Raw genomic sequence first — 13705 nt, 5'->3', positions numbered from 1 at the left:
CGCTGTACCAATCGGTACAGAGAGGGGAGGGAGGAACCGACGCCGGTTTCTTTACAAGTGATTGCTCCAGGGGGCGCGCAAGAGCGGAATTCTGGGAGGACATCATATGACGGCCTCTCAGAGTTAAACAACCGCCCTGTAGCCGTCATTCGGCTATGGGCGGTTGTTAAGTGGTTAAAATGACAAAATACATACAATTTTATTAATGAAACAATATATATAAATGTACAAAAGTACAGATTACAAAATTATACAAACTATCAAAACCAATAGCAAAATTGGATAGAACTTGATGTTGTATTCCCACATGGTCCAGACAGCCCAACGCGTTTCGGGACAAGGAAGTCCCTGGTGTCAGGGCCAACAATGAAATGAACTCACACTATACAAGATCAAAAAAATAGGATTTGTTGTACTCACCGTAAAATCCTTTTCTCTGTAATTCACCGACTGACACAGCTCCTCTCTTAGCCATTTGGTTGTTACGCCACCTTTAGACCAATACTAGGCATTACATGTTATGTTAAACACAGAACTTTCCAGTTCTTCCCAAGGGGCGGTCCCTTAGGTAACAACCCCCCAGCCTGCCATGCAGCCATCAGTATGTCAACAAGCAGTATAACGTAAAGAAAAACAGGAGGGAAGGGTGCTGTGCCAGTCGGTGAATTACAGAGAAAAGGATTTTACGGTGAGTACAAAAAATCCTATTTTCTCTTATATTCACCGACTGACACAGCTCCGCTCTTAGCCATTGGGACGCCCCCAAGCAGTGGCAAAGAGGGGTGGGAAAACAGCATAAAACTTCATCCACCATGGCAAGTGGGAACTAGTGCAACTTTACCGAAAAAAAACAACAGTGTGTGGAAAAAAACACCACAAAAACAGGGTACACCTCAACAGGAGGTCCTACCCTCGACTGCACCAAAAACTGCGGTAACTAATGCAACAGTACATCAACTTAAAGGTACTGCATTTTTACCCAAAAAAACAGGAAAAAAGGGAAAAATTGCATACACAATTTCAGCTATACAACCGCCTGCAAAAGTTTGCGGCCAAAACAGGCATCAGCCGATGCACTGACATCTACCTTGTAGAACTTGGTAAACGTGTGGACAGATGACCAGGTCGCCGCTTTACACACCTGAGCGGCAGACACTTGAAGTCGAAAGGCCCAAGACATTCCGATTGCCCTTGTGGAGTGGGCCATGACCGGAAAGGGGGGCACCTGCCCCTTCAAGGCGTAGGCCTGTACTACAATCTGTCTGATCCACCTGGAAATGGTGGCTGACGAGATCGCCATGCCTTTCTTTGGACCAGCCACTGAAACAAACAGCGAGTCTGACTTCCGGAAGGGAGCCGTGGCAGACAAATACACCTTCAGAGCTCGAACCATGTCCAGGGCATGAAGAGCCACTTCCTTAGGAGGTGTCGGCTTAGGACACAGAGATGGTAACACGATGTCCTCAGGGTAGGGACCGATGTGAGTGTACAATGTACAGCGATAGGGACAATTGTAGACACTCAGGTTGAACTGGATGGACTGGTGTCTTTATTCAACCTTACTAACTATGAAACTATGTGAAACGTCGAGACCACCTTCGGCAGAAAAGACAGTTGCGAACGCAACACCACCTTATCCTTGTGGATAACCAGATAGGGCAACTTGCAGGACAAGGCCGCCAGTTCCAAAACCTTCCTGGCCGATGTGATGGCCACTAGAAAGACCACCTTCTGGGAAAGGGTCAAAAGAGGGATCTCTCTGATATTTTCAAATGGCGGCTTTTGCAGCACCGACAACACCAGATTCAGATATCACGGAGTTAACGATGGACGCACCGGAGGAACATGCTGGACCCCTTGGACAAAAGTACTCACTAAAGAGTGAGACGCCAGGGGTCACTGGAAAAAAACTGCCAAAGCGGATATTTGTCCTTTAATGGTGCTTAAGGCCAGTTTCTGGTCTACTCCTTGCTGTAGAAACAGCAGGATCCTGGGTATAGAAAAGGAACGCGGACGCCATCCTTTCTCCTCCCACATGGAGATGTAGGCCTTACAGGTACGGCAATATATCTTCTGAGAAGATTTCCGTGCTCTCAACATAGTTGAGATCACCGAGTCTGACAGACCCCGGTTCCTCAACACCTGGCTCTCAATAGCCATGCCGTTAAAGCCAGCGATGGTAAAGCAGGATGGAGAATCGGACCTTGAGACCGAAGGTCCTCCCGCAACAGCAGTCTCCAGGGAACGTCTGACACTAGGTGCACTAGGTCTGCTTACCAGGGGCGCTGGGGCCAATCTGGTGCAATCAGCATTACTGAGATCCCCTCGGCCTCCACTCTGCGAAGCAGACAGGGTAACAGTTTTAGTGGAGGAAAAGTATAGATCAGCTTATACTGATCCCACGGAGCCACCAGCGCATCTGACGCGTCTGCCCACGGATCTCTTGTCCTGGACACGAATCCCAGCACCTTCAGATTGAGACGGGACGCCAGAAGATCCATGTCTGGTGTGCCCCACTGCAGGCACAGTAGCCTGAACACCTCCGGATGCAACACCCATTCTCCTGGGTCCAACATCTGGCGACTTAGATAGTCCACTGCCAGTTCTCCACTCCCAGGATGTAAATGGCCGACAGGGCCGGTATATGTCGCTCTGCCCACCGAAGTATGTGAGCGACCTCCCGTGCGGCGGCCAAGCTTCTTGTTCCTCCTTGGTGATTGGCGTATGCCACCGCAGTGGCATTGTCTGACTGGATCCTGATCGGACGCCCTTGCAGTCTTATCGACCATGTGGAAAGGCATAGCCTGATTGCTCTCAGTTCAAGCAGATTGATCGGAAACTTGGATTCCTCCATCGACCAGAGGCCCTGAATCAACTGAACTCCCATTACTCCACCCCAGCCAGATAGGCTGGCGTCCGTTGTGATCACCATCCAATTTAGAGATAGGAACGACTTCCCGGACTGAATCACCGGGGACCTCAGCCACCAAATCAGGGAATCCCTAATTAATTGGCTCACCTGGATCTGTCAATCCAGGGACAATGGAGATTTTTCCCACTTTGTCAAAATCTCCTTCTGCAGAGCTCTGGTGTGGAACTGGGCATATGGTACTGCCTCAAAGGAGGCCACCGTGAGTCCCAGGACTCGCATGCAGAAGCGAAGCGATGACCGCAGCAGCAGTTTTACAGTGGCTCTGAGAGTCTGCAGCTTGTCCAAAGGGAGAAACACTTTAGCTTCCCTGGAGTCCAGCAGCAAGCCTAGGTACTCCACCGACTTTTTTAGGTTCAACAGCCACCCAAATTCTTGCAGGGTCCACATGGTGATTGTCACATCCTCTTCTAATTCTGAGGCGGAAGAAGCTCTCAGGAGGAGATCGTCTAGGTAACCCACGATTGCGATCCTGCGTTGCTGTAGCAATGCCAACACAGGAGCCAATACCTTGGTAAAGACTCAGGGGGCTGGTGGCAAACCAAAAGGGAGAGCCGCAAACTGGCAGTGGGCTTTCCCGACTGAAAATCGCAGAAACTTTTGATGCGGAGGCATATGGTTATGTGCAGGTACGCACCCTGGATGTCTAAGGAACGCCAGGGAGTCCCCTTGATGGAGTGCAGCGACTACTGACCAAACTGATTCCATTCTGAACCTCTGCACTTTCACAAAGTGATTGAGGGCCTTTAGATCCAAAATTGGACGTACCCCTTCCTTCTTGGGAACTACAAACAGGTTTGAGTAGAACCCCTGGAACAAGTACAATCACCCCACGATTCAGCAAGTCCCTTACCGCCCCCAATAGGGCCTCCCAGCGACCCGGGAGTAGGGGTATACTGGAGGGGAAGAATCTTGTAACCGTAGCAAATGAGATCGTAGATCCATTGGTCGGACAGTCGAGAGGACCATCAGGCTGCAAACTCCCAAAGGCGATCCCCCACCCGAGTCATGGGTGGGGGCAAACCTTCATGCCGTAGCACTTTTGTTCGCAGGCTTGTTAGGCTTGCGGTTCCAGGGACGTTTCTGTCCTTCCGTGGTTGTCCTGTCAGGCTGGAGGCCTTTAGCCGAAGCTCCGGGCGGATGAAAAAGCCATTTGTGAGTGGAAAAAGAGCGCCCTTGCCTACGGCGTGGCTCCTTAGCCTTCCTGGCCTGTGGGAGTTGTGTACTCTTACCACCTGTGGCATTTTTAATAATGTCATCCAAAGAGGCTCCAAAGAGCAGGTCGCCAAGGAAAGGAAGATCCGTCAGGGCTTTCTTGGATGCCTGGTCAGCAGACCAGCATTTCAACCAAATCAGGCGCCTCAGCACCACTGCTGACACTGAAGCCCTGGATAACAGGGGAAGAGTATCCAGGGCCGCGTCACAGACGTACTTAAGGCCTTGCAATAGTTGGTCTGCTAGTTCCACGCAGACAGGAGAAGCCTGCTGTTCTCCCAATTCGTGGTGCAACAGTTTTGCCCAGTCAGTTCGTGACTGCGACACAAGTGCGGACGTCAGTACTGGTCGCATGGCTGACCCCACAACCATAAACAAGGAACGAGCCACTGCCTCAGCCTTCCTGTCTGTGGGGTCCTTAAATGCAGGAGATTGTGGTTACTTTGTTTAACCTGGATACTGGGGGGTCCATGACCGGAGGAGCCGACCACTTTTTGAGAAGGCTCTCCTTAAAAGGGGCAACGCACCGCCATGTACTTGGGGACCGAAAAGGCCAGTTGCAGTCGACCCCATTCCTTGGGAATGAACTTGTCAAAATCAGTCAGATACGGGAACACCTTAGGTGAACAGGCTGGCTTACGGGACCCAAAAGGGACTGCTACATCAGCAGAGGGATCTGCCGGTTCCTGAATCTTCAGGGTATCACCCACAGCTGTGATAAATGCTCCAACAAGCGCTTTGTCGAGTACGGACCTGGACGGGGACTCATCCTCACTGTCTGAACGGTCCTGGTCAGTGTCATCTGAAATGACAGAGCAGGGGTCACCAGTCTCAGCAGGGCCCGAGTCTGCATCAGAGCTCTCCCCAGGGGACAGGGGGGCTGCATTTTAGCACCTTTGCACCCACGCACCACCTCCATCTTGGCAACGAACAAATTGAGGACTGACAAGGTGTCCAAAGGCACTGTGCATTCCGCAGGTGGACCGGTTGCAATTGCCTGGATTTCGGGGGAAGAAACACCAGTTTCTGAAGCCATGCTGACCCTACCCTCTCTGCCACCTGAAGGGGACTTAGGACATTGATGGTCCCATCCTCCTTACTGCTGCTGGCTGAGGGGCTTTTTACCACAGGGCTCACCACTCTGAAAGGTTCTGCGCTGTCCAGCAAGTATTGCCCGTGGTCTCTGTTGGCTCCCAGGTGCAGAGGAATCCACTCTGTGTCAGTTAAAGCTGCTGTTAATGGCGCTGAAACCGCTCTGCAATGTGCTCAGGCTCAAAGGAAATGGCCGCCCAGCGTCCAGCATAAGGACATAAAACACTGGGAAAATGGCCGCCGGAGTATAGGGACACATGCTGTCTCTAGAGAAGTTGAAAAATGTGCTTAGGCTTCTAGAAAAATGGCCACTGCCGTCCAGTATAAGGACAAATCACAGGGAAAATGGCCGAGACACAGGAGAGCATAATTCCATTTGCCCATACCCAAGATGGCCGCTGACACTGAAAAACCATGAGGGACAGAGCTAAAAAATGGCGGTGATCAGCGCTGCAAAGATCACAGGCACAGCCTCACAGGGACCCCCAGGGACATGAAAAACAGCACTCAGGACACAGCCAGCCAGCGCAGCCCCCCCACAGGTGAGAGCCCCCCTGGAGAGCCCCTGCACATGACACACACACCTCTAGTCAGCCACACGCAGCATCCCCCACGGGGGGGAGGGAGAGAAGAGAGGGAGGTTAGGGACCCCCGAATTGACCTACCAGGGAATGTCCAGCTGCTCGGCCCCACCGAGGCTGGGAGAGCTGGGAGACGTTCCATTACAGACCCACTCTCTGATCAGTACAGGATGGCTGCTGGCCTCGGCACACTGTGACGCAGACATCAGTAGCCCGGTCATATGTGTGCCCCGGAGCATAAAATCTCACCAAGCACCCCTGAAGCTGAGGTACGTCGTGGCCGACCCAGCGCGGAGCTCTGGTCTGCACTGGCCAGGCTGGGGAGACTACAAGGATAAGAGTATCCAGCCTGTCACCCAGGCTGGATACTCTTTGATAGCAGATCACAGGATCTATCATCTTGCGCAAAAAGCAAAAGCATAAAAAAAGACGGACCGATGGGCCCGTCAGGGTTCCTAGGCCCTTCTCCTTCACTAGGCAAAATAAAACTGATGGCTGCATGGCAGGCTGGGGGGTTGTTACCTAAGGGACCACCCCTTGAGCAAAAACTGGAAGTTCTGTGTTTTACATAACATGTAATGCCTAGTATTCTACTAAAGCTGGCATTACAACCCAATGGCTAAGAGAGGAGCTGTGTCAGTCGGTGAATATAAGAGAAATACATATTATAAGTAAAAATATTACAAGTAAGTGCATTGCAATCTTAGACCATACATCATACAGTGCTTAACAAGGACATACCAACAAGAAAATAAATTATGAGAAAAACTGCTGGAGTAAGGACATATAGGCCAACGCAAGTGTGCGCTGAAGCTGTAAAACAGTGACAGGTGGGCCAGATGGTATTCATACAAATTCCCGAGCAAGTGGCAGAAAGTCAACATAAATGCAGCTACTATGAAAGAGTTTGCTTGAGGTAATTAAAATTCTGAGGTAAGAAAAAAAAAATGATTAAATATAATTATATTTATTAATTCATTCGTATGCACCTTAAAATTATATAAATTCAACCCATCCAAAAGAGAAGGGGAAAAAAGCACATGATACAGACATACCTGAATGAACAAAATTATATGACCAGCAAAGCCACAGACTTTCAAAGCAGAGCCAAAAAAGCCAGATATAGAATCTGCAGAAAATAGAAAAAATATTTATGGCTAACAACAGAAGACACCAATCGCAGCCGCCGAGTACATCATTAAATAGAAATATTAACCGGTAGTGTCAAACCTGGAATGATGAAAGTCTACAATGTAAAAGGCCAGCGTCACAGGCGTACAGTGCAGCAACTGGGCATCCCAAGCAGCGGTGAGGCACGTCCCACTGACGCCAGCCTTTAAAAGGCCTGTCCAAATGTGACGAACAGCGTGATGGCTTCATCACACCCATCACATGACCAGCGGCATCTTGCCGGAAATGAACAGAGCAAACACCAGACCTAAAAAGGGGGCGACAAAGCGAATATATACAGTGGTTGCCTTAGTAACCAATAGAAATGAACAAAATAAACACTGACCTGGCCGAGTGTGAGGAACGGCGTGACAACGTCATCACGCTGTCACATGACCGGCGCCATCTTGCCGGAAATGCAACACAGCAAACGCCAGACCTAAAAAGGGGGCGACAAAGCGAGTATATACAGTGGTTGCCTTAGCAACCAATAAGGGGACAAGTGAGGCAAGCGCCGGAGACCGCAAAAAACAACAGGACAAATAGACACGTGGTTGCCATAGCAACCAAATAGACAAAGCTTATCAGACAGACAGCCGCAATTCAGGAGAACAAATGAAAAGAAAAATTTGTAAAACAGTGGAATCACTAAAACAACTAAAAAATTTGCAAATGCAAAAATGTGACAGTTTTTTTCAAGACCTCTGTAATTCGCCCCCCCCATGCTGTCAATCAACTTTTGGGCCACATCCTGACTGATGGCAGCCCATTCTTGCATAACCAACCGCTTGGCGGTTGTCAGAATTTGTAGGGGAGGGGGGATGTTTGTTCACCTGCCTCTTGAGGATTGACCACAAGTTCTCAATGGAATTAAGGTCTGGGAAGTTTCTTGATCATGGACCCAAAATATTGATGTTTTGTTCCCCAAGCCACTTGGGTATGACTTTTGCCTTATGGCAAGGTACGTCATGCTGGAAAGGCATTGGTTAGCACCAAACTGTTCTTGAGTGATTGAGAGAAGTTGATCTTTGGGGATGTTTTTGTACCATTCTTTATTCATGGCTGTGTTCTTTGCCCTTGTACACACGGTCGGAGAATCTGTCGGAATGAGTCTTATCGGACTGTGTCGTCAGATAATCCGACTGTGTGTGGTATGCATCGGACTGATTCCGTCCGAATCTCCTTCCGACCCAATTTTCCAACATGTTGGAAATATTTCCCGACCAACTGGGCCGGACGGACCTAATCCGATCATGTGTAGAGCATTTTGATTGGACCAAGTGCCACGCATGCTCAGATCAAATTCCTACATCAAAGCTATTGGCTACCAGCCTGAATGTAGTCCCATCGTAACGAAATTACGTCATCACGTTCTGAAAGATCGTATTTTTCGACAACTTGGCCCGACCGTGTGTATGCAACAGTTTCGGACACAATCCGTCGGACTAAATCCGACGGGCAAAATCTGACGGATTTGGTTGGCAAAATCTCCGACCGTGTGTACGTGGGCTTAGGCAAAATTGTGAGTGAGCTCACTCCCTTGGCTGCGAAGAAACGCCACACATGAATGGTTTCAAGATGCTTTACTGTTGGCATGACACAGGACTGATGATATTGCTTACCTTTTCTCCTCCAGACAAGGTTTTTCCCAGATGCCCCAAAAAATCAGAAAGGGGATTAATCAGAGAAAATGCCTTTACCCCAGTCCTCAGCAGTCCAATACCTGTACCTTTTGAAGAATATCAGTCTGTCCTTGATGTTTTTCTTAGAGAGAAGTGGCTTCTTTGCTGCCCTTCTTGACACCAGGCCATCCTACAAAAGTCTTTGCCTCAATGTGCACGCAGATGCACTCACACCTGCCTGCTGCCATTCCTCAGCAAGCTCTGCACTGGTGGTGCCCCAATTCCACAGCTGAATCAACTGGCACTTGCTGGACTTTTGTTGGGCACTTTGAAGCCTTCTTCACAAATGCAGAGGAAATTTTTTTATGGGATTAAGTTTATTTTCATGGCAAATAGGGACTTTGCAATTAATCTAAACACTCTTCGTAACATTTTGGAGTATATGCAAATTGGTATCATAAAAACTGAGGCAGTACACTTTGTGAAAATTAATATTTGTGTCATTCTCAAAACTTTTGGCCATGGCTGTGATATGTTGGGGTATACTATAAAAGCAAGTAAAAATCTAGAAAAAAAACCTCTAAGATGGGTTGAACTTGATGGACGTGTCTTTTTTCAACCTCACCTACTATGTAACGGTGTAAGATAAGGGGTTTAAAGCAAGTATTTTACCATTCAGTTCCAGATACCTGTACTTCATACATGACAACAGCTTGTTTATTTATCCTACACTTTTTCTGCCTGGATCCTTTGATTCTCAGATCAAAGTATGTCAAACAGGAGGGTGCTGACAGGGCCACTCTTTGGATCTAATTTTAGCCGGTTCATCAGCGACCGACCTAAATTCACTTCACATATAGCCAGCTTTAGTCAGGCAGTTACTCACTCGAGGAGAAAGTGAGGTTTTCATACTGATGAACTCCTTGTTTTGATACTGCTCCTTCATGGTCCAATCACAGGCTGGGACAGGTCTTTGACTAAAGCTAGCCATAAATGCATACATTTCTTTCGTTCTGCCTTGACTAGGGTAGCCAGATAACTTACTTCCCCAACAATACATGTAAACTTTAACTTTTAACCTTAAAATAAATACCCGGACACCTGCTTGGATGAAAAATGGCCTCAACGGCCTTTATTTAAATAACAATAAAAAACTAAACTTTATTTTAAATATTTTAATAATACAAAAACTTGTAACAACTTCCAGTTACCCAAAAGACCCTAAGTGCTTTTTGGCTGGTCCCTGACGACCCCTTATTATTTGAGCCTGTGATCCCCTCTTCGTCAGCATCTGTCCCCAGCCGCCAAACTTGCCTCGAGGACTCACTAACTGACCACAGACCCCCAACATATGTTAGCCATTAATCTGGACTGACACCAGCCCAAACACAATGACTCCATCTCTGGCATGGGTCCCAACCTTTTTCAAATGACCCATGCATTTCTACATATATATATAGCAGTCGCCAAGGACCCAACGCCACCGCGGAACAAGTGTGAAACCTTACACTTGTGACCGCCGCCACGCCAACAAAGCCCTGTGTACTCCATCTTCCAGCCCTAAGGCCCACAGATCAATGCCCACAGGATTCAAATGAACCCCGTCGCCCCTCAAATACCTCCAGGTGTCCACCTCCAGCTCCCAATGGCGAATGACCACCCCTCCATTCCGGGCCACAAACCTTCCCACCTCCTTGTTGACCTTAATCCTGGTTTTGTTCAGTTTTTCCCAGGATCGAGCCCCTCTCCACGACATGCGGGCCACTATATCCGACCACACCACCGTCATGTCCGGGAAAGCGGTACGGGGCCTCAAGAAATCCCACTGGATATCCTTGATCACTTGTCGCATAGGTCGGATCCCCAGATCATTGCCCCCAACTGTAAGGGCTTACCTAGATTGGAGTCCATGTTGCAGAGATGTAGGCTCACCCTTGCAAATAAACACAGCCCACAGTAACAAACAGATAAGCTACCTGGGCTGTGAATCTGTGCACGGGGGCTTGACAGGAATTTGCCAAAGGATTGTCCAGGTAAAGCCGTAGTCAGGGATTCCAGAAGACAGAATAAACGATATACAAGCCAGGGTCGGTAGCCGGGGTCAGTCTTGGAACTCAGGAACTCAGGAACCTTTGGCAACAAGAGACAATGAACTGACAAAGCCCTCAGAGTGAGGCAGTGTTTTATACCCTAGCTGATTAGGTAACCTGCCACAGCTGATCCAAGAGTGAAAGGTACAAACAGAATTGCCCACAGTACTAATGCAAAACTAGACATGTCTGGAAAGCAGGCAGAATAGAACTGAGGTGTGGCTCAGAGGTAAGGTAACGGGAACAACTACTGGCAGTCATGAGTTCAATACCACCCAGAGCCACTTGAGGCGTGACTACACCTGGCTGTCCAAAATACACGGTAGGGACCGTGACAGTTCCCTCCCCTTAGGAATGCCCTCAGAGCATGGAACATCCTATTTCTTTTGGGCTTTCTTAGTTTTAGAAGTTCCAGTTGGGTAGACTTTCGTCGCTCGCAAGGCTCTTTCGAAAGTCTTCAGGTCCTGCTTACGGACTATGGTGCCATTTGAGGCATACGTACAGTCAGGAGATAGCGGGGTCACCGGCACAGGAACTTCAAGCGGGGTCACCGGCACAGGAACTTCAAGCAGGGTCACCGGCACAGGAACTTCAAGCAGGGTCACCGGCACAGGAACTTCAAGCAGGGTCACCGGCACAGGAACTTCAAGCAGGGTCACCGGCACAGGAACTTCAAGCAGGGTCACCGGCACAGGAACTTCAAGCAGGGTCACCGGCACAGGAACTTCAAGCAGGGTCACCGGCACAGGAACTTCAAGCAGGGTCACCGGCACAGGAACTTCAAGCAGGGTCACCGGCACAGGAACTTCAAGCGGGGACACCGGCACAGGAACTTCAAGCGGGGACACCGGCACAGGAACTTCAAGCGGGGACACCGGCACAGGAACTTCAAGCGGGGACACCGGCACAGGAACTTCAAGCGGGGACACCGGCACAGGAACTTCAAGCGGGGACACCGGCACTTCAACAGGAGAAACAGGCACCAACACTTCGAGCTGGATAGCAGGCAGAGATTCAGGGACAGCAGGAAGGATCCTAGAAGTACCCACTTGGAGAACCTTAGACCGAGGTGGGCGAATTGGACAGAGAGATATAAGATGCCCTCTCCCCCCACAGTAAAAACAAAGACCACAGTCTCTCCTCCGCTCTCTTTCACCTTGGGATAGCTTGAGCCGGATGGCCCCTATCTCCATGGGTTCTACGTCTCCCAGGGAAGGTGTGCATGTGACCTTAGGAGCGTCTAGGCTTTGTGGGGTAAGGACTTCAGCTTCATGACTTGGAACATACTGTGATGGCATGGAGTCGTATCTGTACCGGGTACTTCTGTCCTTGGATTCCCGCAGGCCACGTGAGCAAAGAGTAGACTTGGGAACTCTGGTCTTAGAAACACGAATGTAAGAATCCAGAGCAAACATGAATGCCTCCCAGCTATCCAAGACTGGACTCCTTTCCTGTAAAAGCTGATGAGCCCATGTTTTGCATTGTCCAGTGAGCAGGTTGATGGAAGCACGAATCTTAATAAAGTCAGTGGCATAGGTCCTAGGCTTAAGGGCAAACAACAGCTCACAATCCATCTTAAAACAAAAGAAGGATGCACGATTACCATCAAACTTCTCAGGCATCAAAACAAACGGTTCTGGACATGCAGGTTCCAGGGTTGGGTGTACTGTGCCTCTAAACAAACGGACTTCTTGCTGCAGCTCAGCAATGGTCTGGCCCAAGCTGGAGATTTGTAGAGCAAGGGAGGTGAGCATCCTGTACATCTCTGCGGACTCCCTGTTGGTCAGTTCATTATGTAAGGGCTTACCTAGATTGGAGTCCATGTTGCAGAGATGTAGGCTCACCCTTGCAAATAAACACAGCCCACAGTAACAAACAGATAAGCTACCTGGGCTGTGAATCTGTGCACGGGGGCTTGACAGGAATTTGCCAAAGGATTGTCCAGGTAAAGCCGTAGTCAGGGATTCCAGAAGACAGAATAAACGATATACAAGCCAGGGTCGGTAGCCGGGGTCAGTCTTGGAACTCAGGAACTCAGGAACTCAGGAACTCAGGAACTCAGGAACTCAGGAACTCAGGAACTCAGGAACTCAGGAACTCAGGAACTTAGGAACTTAGGAACTCAGGAACCTTTGGTAACAAGAGACAATGAACTGACAAAGCCCTCAGAGTGAGGCAGTGTTTTATACCCTAGCTGATTAGGTAACCTGCCACAGCTGATCCAAGAGTGAAAGGTACAAACAGAATTGCCCACAGTACTAATGCAAAACTAGACATGTCTGGAAAGCAGGCAGAATAGAACTGAGGTGTGGCTCAGAGGTAAGGTAACGGGAACAACTACTGGCAGTCATGAGTTCAATACCACCCAGAGCCACTTGAGGCGTGACTACACCTGGCTGTCCAAAATACACGGTAGGGACCGTGACACCAACATGGAGCACCAAAATATCCGGGGACCGATCCAAAGCAGCAAAGCGATGTACCTCGGGGACCACCTTATGCCACATCATCCCCGGGATCCTAATCCACCTGACCGTGCCTTCCTCCCTGGCCACCCTGAGTTGTCTACCTTCAGGCCTGACATCTGCCCTCCTGGCCCCCCAAAAAACAAAAGAATGTCCCATTATCCAAACGAGACATCTTGGGGATCTGAAAAGAAAGGAAAAAACATTCAAACCCATCAACATCAGTAACATACAAAATCAACAAAACAAATCAGCACAACAGTTGTGGCCTAACATATAACCGGTACCTAGCCGATTCCCACCGACCAATCCTCTTAATGACTTCCGACGGAAGTCCCCATCTAGCTGCCTCAGTAGCCGCCCCTATCCTAAACGAGTGGGAAGCATACTCACCCGAAGGAAGACCAGCCGCCTCCAGACACTTCCGAAAAACCGCAGAAAATTGGAACCTGGACAGGCAAGATCCATCCTGATGTACCAGCAACGCCCCCTCCCCCGGCGGGCGGAGTGCCAAAAACCGCTGCAAAGCCATAACTGGACA

Source organism: Lithobates pipiens, unplaced genomic scaffold (genome assembly GCF_037356315.1).
Source record: "Lithobates pipiens isolate NorthernLeopardFrog02 unplaced genomic scaffold, aLitPip1_a1.2 Scaffold_13, whole genome shotgun sequence".
In the NCBI taxonomy this organism is placed as follows: Eukaryota; Metazoa; Chordata; class Amphibia; order Anura; family Ranidae; genus Lithobates; species Lithobates pipiens.
Note: the sequence above shows the minus strand (reverse complement) of the source record.